Source organism: Condylura cristata, unplaced genomic scaffold (genome assembly GCF_000260355.1).
Source record: "Condylura cristata isolate star-nosed mole 26May11 unplaced genomic scaffold, ConCri1.0 scaffold00024, whole genome shotgun sequence".
Classification (NCBI taxonomy): domain Eukaryota; kingdom Metazoa; phylum Chordata; class Mammalia; order Eulipotyphla; family Talpidae; genus Condylura; species Condylura cristata.
The window spans coordinates 306,217-312,216 of record NW_004567125.1 but is presented as its reverse complement, the minus strand read 5'-3'; the positions used below and the strand labels follow the sequence as shown (position 1 = coordinate 312,216).

Genomic DNA, 6,000 nt, shown 5'->3' with positions numbered 1-6,000 from the left:
AAAAAAAAAATGTGAAAAATGATGTAAAAATAAACTTTTTAATAAAAAAAAAATTAAATAAAAAATGGCAAAAGGAACTGAATACTTTTCCAAAGAAGACATACAAACGGCCCACAAATACATGAACAAACACTAATGTCACCAATCATAAGGAAGATGCAAATCACAGGACATCACCTCACCCTTACTGGGATGGCCATTACCAAAGACAAGGGACAATTTCTGGCAAGGGTGGGAGAAAGAGACTCATACGCTTTTGAAAGGAAAGTAAATTGGAGCAAACACTATGGTCACTTTCTCAAAAAGCTGAAACTAGAATTACCACGTGATCCGGGAATCTCACTCTCAATACAGATAAAGGAAACACATCAGTGTCTCAGAGATCTCTGCACACCCAAGTTCACTGCAGCATTATCCACAATATCAAGATGGAAACAACCTAAGTGGCAATGGATGAATGGATAAAGGATACATATATGTATATACACTAAATCACACAAGCATATAATACATTATGTACATATCACAACACCTTGAAAGAAAGGCACCAACTCAACAGGTGGTAAATCACACGTCAGGAAAAAAATTAAGACACAGATGAAGTCTTTTTAATTAAAAATTTTAATGAGAAAACACTGGCAATAGAAAAAAATAGAAAAAAATACAGCAGAAGTTAAACGATTTCTAAAAAGTGAGTCAATAAAACCAAGCATGAGGGTTTTTTCTAAAGACCCAATTAAGAAGGCAAAAATGTAGACAATTCTACATTAAGAAAAAGGGGAAATTCCAGATTGAGATGAAAATGTTTAAGTAAATATTATGTGAGATATGGCATTAAGGTTTTTCAAAGTCTTGACAGTTTCTTCAGAAAATATAGGTTATTGACACTGACAAAGCCAAAAATTCCACAGAAGAAAATGAGAAAGTCCTCTAGGCAGCCCCCTCCTTGAAGGCTCTAGGAGACCTCTAAACCCTGCTTCTGCCGCCACCTGCCGTGTGACTTCAGGGACTTGAAGCTCCTTGTCCGGCGTCAGGTAAATCCAGTCTGTCTCTCAAGGTGATTTGGGGTTTAAAGCAGCACAGCCATGTTAGTGAAGGGCAAACTGTGTGGCTGGCTACCTAGCCTGGGTATCATTACTGACCCCCTGGGGATGAACCCCACAGTGCTCATAAGAACCTACAATTGTCCTTCCTAACTTGAAGACTCAAAAGAAGTGCTGAAAGGTTAAGCTGGGTGCAGAAGCTGGGGGCAGCTTCCAGCCTTCCTGCAAGGGCCAGTAAATCCCACCAATGCCAAGCAAAGGGAGACTCCTGCCCCTGTCAGCCACTCGGGACCTCTGGGCTGTCCCTGGGCCCTCACCACCAGTGCCATCCCTGGGGCCACCAGTGCCATCCCTGCCTTCAACATGATTCTCCCCACATGAGCTGTAGGTGCCTGCAGCTTCTCGCCTTCAGTTTTCGAAAGTTCGAATCACGACATTTCACTTTTACGAAAGGACTACATTAGCACCTGTTTTCGGCAACCAAAATAAGACCGAAGAGTCTGATTTTCACTTTTTTTTTTTAAGATTTATTTATTTGTGCATATAGAACTGGGGTACAGGCCAGAGGCTCAGGGGTGGCGAGAGGCTTCACCAGAGACAGAGTGGGGAGCAGAACAGGCAGATCGACGAAGTACACTGCTGAGGGGAGCAGCGGGCGGGTCAGGAGAGGTCTGCCACACCATGTGGTCACCTCCGGGGCAGGCGGGAATCGAACTCATGCGAAAGTGGCTTTAGCTTCTCAGTGCTGTGCTTTAACCCGCTGCGCCACCAGAGCGGGCCCTGATTTTCACTTTTGTGGACAAAACGCAGTCAGAAGCAGCACCCGGCGCTGGTGTAGCATCCTGCAGCGTGGTGCCCTGGGCCACAACCCACCACACTCCTGCCCTAGCAACTACAAATTGTGTCAACATCACTCCTTGTGTGATGTTAGGATTGGTGTGCTAGGTGGTGTGATTTGAGAGTTTATTTAGGGCACTAAAAACATGCAGATTGTTCATATAAATTAACGGTGATGGTTTCTTTGATTAACACCATTTGGGCTCAGGAAAGTTTTCATAGGAATACTCTACTTCCAGGCAGCGAGGGAAGCCTGCCCTGACCAATGTAAGTAAGGCCAGCGCTCCTCCCTAAGGTCTGCCCTGTAGACCTGGAACACAGATTGCCCAGCCATCTCTAAATCACACTGCATCAGAACTTTCTACAGGGAAATGAGCTGTGAATTGGAAAACATTTCAAATGCCTCCGATTCATCCTGTCTCGACATCTGATCTTTTAATGGGCTGTCAATGGCTTCCCCAAAACAAAACCTGGCCAAAAACAATGAAGAAGGCAGGCAGAGACACCAAGAAAAGAGGGCTCCAGGCCTCTGCAGATGGAATCCCAGAGCCATTCATCACCAGGTACTGGAGGTTTGGGGGTGGGGGTAGTGAATGACACAAACAAATGAAGTCTTTTTAAGTGAAATGTTTAATTAGAAAGCACAGGCAGTTGAAAAGAGAAGAGCTGGTGGGCAGTGCTGGGATGTGACCAATCAAGCAGAAGGAGACATGATACTTGAAACATAGGGACCCCAAGAGGTAGCGGGTGCCAAAAGTCACCCTCCTGTCTTCTTTCACTCAGCCACCTCTTACCTTAACCAGTCACCGTTCAAGCTCTAAGCCCCAGGAAGCTCCCCTTGATCCCCATGACCAGAAAAGCACCCCAATTCATGCTCCATGGGCCCCAAGATGCCTCTGTTCACCCCTATCATACCAAAGACCACAGGCTGCCTTGGGTGAGTTGTTGTGGTCCCAGAGGACCTGTGCCCACATCCGCTCGCTCGCCAAAAATTGCATCTTGGACTCTGCTCTGTGCCAGGCCCAAGGCCAGGGAGTGTCCACCCGGTGACTGCAGCACCACGTCAAGGCTGGGGTCCAGCTTCAGGTGCTTGCACACATGTCCCTCATGTTTCCAGTGACCTGGCCACAGCCTGCCTGGCTCCTTGAGAGGCCAACTGGAGGTCTGCCTGCCATGTCTCAAGAAGTTCTGAGAGAACTGAGGTTGGTGGATGAAAGGCAAATGCCAAACAGGCGGGCAGCCAGGATGACCGTGGGCTGCAGCTGTGAGGCAGAGCCAGCGGGACCTGCGGGTGGGGGCAGGGGAGGTGCAGGTACAGAAGCAGCTCCCAGCCCCCACCAGGCAGAGGAAAAACAATGCATCACACTCCGGCCGCAGAGACCTGTCCTGTGAACAGTCAGCCCCAGCACCCCAGAACCCCACTTGTGGCTGGCAGAGCAGCTATCCACATGCTCCTGACTGAACCGTATGCCCCACATCCTCGTGTTGAAGCCCTAACCCCAAGTACCTCAAATGTGACCATATTTGGCACTAGGGTCTTTAAAGAGATAATCAAGTTAAAGTGAGGTCACCGGGTAAATTCTAACCCAAAGCAAATGGTGTCCTTGTAGAAAGAGTGATTCTGGATGGAAATATTTACAGAGGAAAGGTCTGGTGACACAGGAGGAAGGTGCCCTCCTGCCAGTCAAGGCTAGGGAGAAGCCAACCAGCTGACACCATGAATGTCCAGCTCCGGAAGGGTAAGGATACTCATTTCTGCCATTTAAGCAGCCCTGTCTGAGGTCCTTTGCTCTGATGTCCCTAATCAACCGACACACACAGGTGACCTCACTTAATCTCCCAACAGACCTCACATAGGAGTTCTATAGAAAAGGAGCCCGAAACCCCAAAGTCACCCAGGGTCACACCCTGAGTAAGTGGTCTTCTAACCCCAACCTTCCTGCTACCTCCACCTGGCCAGTGAGGACAGCAGCTAGCTGGAGAGCAGAGTAGTATGCTGCCAGGACCCCCAGCTGTGTTCCCTGGGGTGGGGAGGGGGACCTCACACATGCAAATCACAGGTGGGAGTGTTGGACCTGTACTGAACCAAGCTAACGCCATTTTGTGCTAGCTGCCTTTTCTGCTTCTGTATCCTGCTTGCTGCTTGCGGAGATAGGAAATTCCCCAAATAACTTTGCTTTAAGAGGAAGAAAACTTGTAAAATTGATTAAATTGATTACTGTCTTCAACAGGATCAGGATATGGGTCATATGATCAAACACCTAAGTTTCGTTTCCTTGCCTGCAGTGCATAAAAACTGGCTTCTGTAACGGTTCGAGCCCACACTCTCTAGAGAGTGCTGGTCCCAGCTGGCCAGTATTCTGAAGCCCAAATTAAATCTTGAACCTCTGTCTCCACGTTGCCTGACTGCTTTCTTCCAGCGGCTGCAACAGGAGGGATTACCCCTCCTCTGGGGGGCGCGGGGGGAGACCGCAGCAGTTGAGGGCAGTGCAGACCCTGGTGTTGCCCCCTGCCCCTCCTCACTGAGGTGACTTAAGCCAGCTGCCACTCATCCGCGCACAACCCTGGGCAGTAAGGCTCTTATTATTCCACTTTCTAAAGTAAGGAAAACGAGGTGCAGGGAGAAGTTACCCCCAGCAAGCCCAAGATCACCCAACAAGCCAACAGGCAACCAAGATTTTAAGTCCAGCACTTAGCCGCTTGGATCACGGCTGGGACGTGAAGCTCACCTCTCAGCGACTGTGTCTCCATGGGGGCCAGGCCGCCAGGAGGGGCCGAGCAGACCCCCAGGGGGGCAGCCGGCAGCTCTGGGACCAGGAGCTGGCAGACCTGGGGCCTGGGTTTCAGGGGACAGTGAGGATCCAAGCTAGATCTCCCCGCCCAGAACCAGGAGCCAAACCTAACAAGATGAAACATGACCGGCAAATGTAGAGTCCAGCTCTGCAACCCCAAAACCCTGCGGACGAGCCCCAGATGGCGCATAGCGGTCTCGCCAACAATAAGTTCAGTATGAGTCAATGGTGTCTGCAGCAGCCTCCAAAAAGCAAAGGCAATCTCAGGCTGACTTAGCAGCAGACACCGTTCTCCGCTCCACCCTGGCCAATGTGGGGTGGACATTGGGCTGTGCACAGAACCCCCCCACCCAAAGACAGCAGGCATCAGGGGCCAGCCCCTCCCAGGACTACCTTACCTCAGCTGTCCAGAGCCTCTGCCCGAGGCCAGGCTCTTCCCAGAGCAGCCACACCCAGTGCCTGGCCACATGCGTGCGAAGAGGCCCCACGGTGCTGACCACACTCAGGACAACTCTGAAGGGCCACTCTAGCTGCAGAGCTGGCCAGGAGGTCCGTGGCAACTGTTGTGCACCCCAGCTCCACTTCTTAACCCCTGCTCCTCACCCCATCTTTCCATAGGCACCGGCCCAAGAGCCAGCACTAAAGCATATCTGTGTTGGGCCCGGTTTAGGGGAGACAAACTGCCACCCAGGGACCTTGGGGAGAGGGTTGCAAAGGCTGCTGTCCACTGTGCAGATGGCAAGGCTGGGAGGAAGGGGCCTGTCAGGTCTTCAACACGTGAAGCAGAAGTACGCTGAGGGTGGCAGCGGGAGAAGACAGCTCTGGAGTCCAGCTCACCACCGAGAGACGTGCAGGGAACCAGACGAGTCTTGCTGAAGTGGCTCAGCGGACCCAAGGTTAGGTCAGAACATGAAAGCCCTGGAAGACAGCCTTCCCCTCCAGCCAACGAGGTGCCTGTGCCAGGAAGAGCCACGCACAGGTGGCTCCGCTACCCAAGGGGATGCAGTGCATACCCCAACTGGAAGCAGGTGAGCAGAGGCAGGAGATCCACTCTGTGTTAGGGGGTGAAGACACACAATGATCCCTCCAGGACCTTGGAGATTGATCCTATTGGCACAAAGGAAGTGAAAACAGGTTTTTAAATGAAAGGGTCAGTGGGGTTCCCAGGAGGACCCTCTGGCGGGACAGAGGAAGAGGCTGAGCCCACGGTCCGTGAAGGCACCAGTGGCCCCATAGCAGCAGCCTCAGCAGGTTTCTCTCTTATCTGTGCCCCACTTGGGCAGCTGGGTCCAAACCTGGCCAGCTAGGGGCTGTCACGCTATCCACCC

At 51.1% G+C, this 6,000-nt stretch overlaps 1 protein-coding gene across 1 annotated transcript in view; it reads right to left on the bottom strand.

Moving 5' to 3' along the window:
- COL26A1 (collagen, type XXVI, alpha 1) overlaps window positions 1–6,000 on the bottom strand; it is a 120,081-nt gene that overhangs the window by 89,727 nt on the left and 24,354 nt on the right. The gene's annotated exons all lie outside the window — the stretch shown is intronic.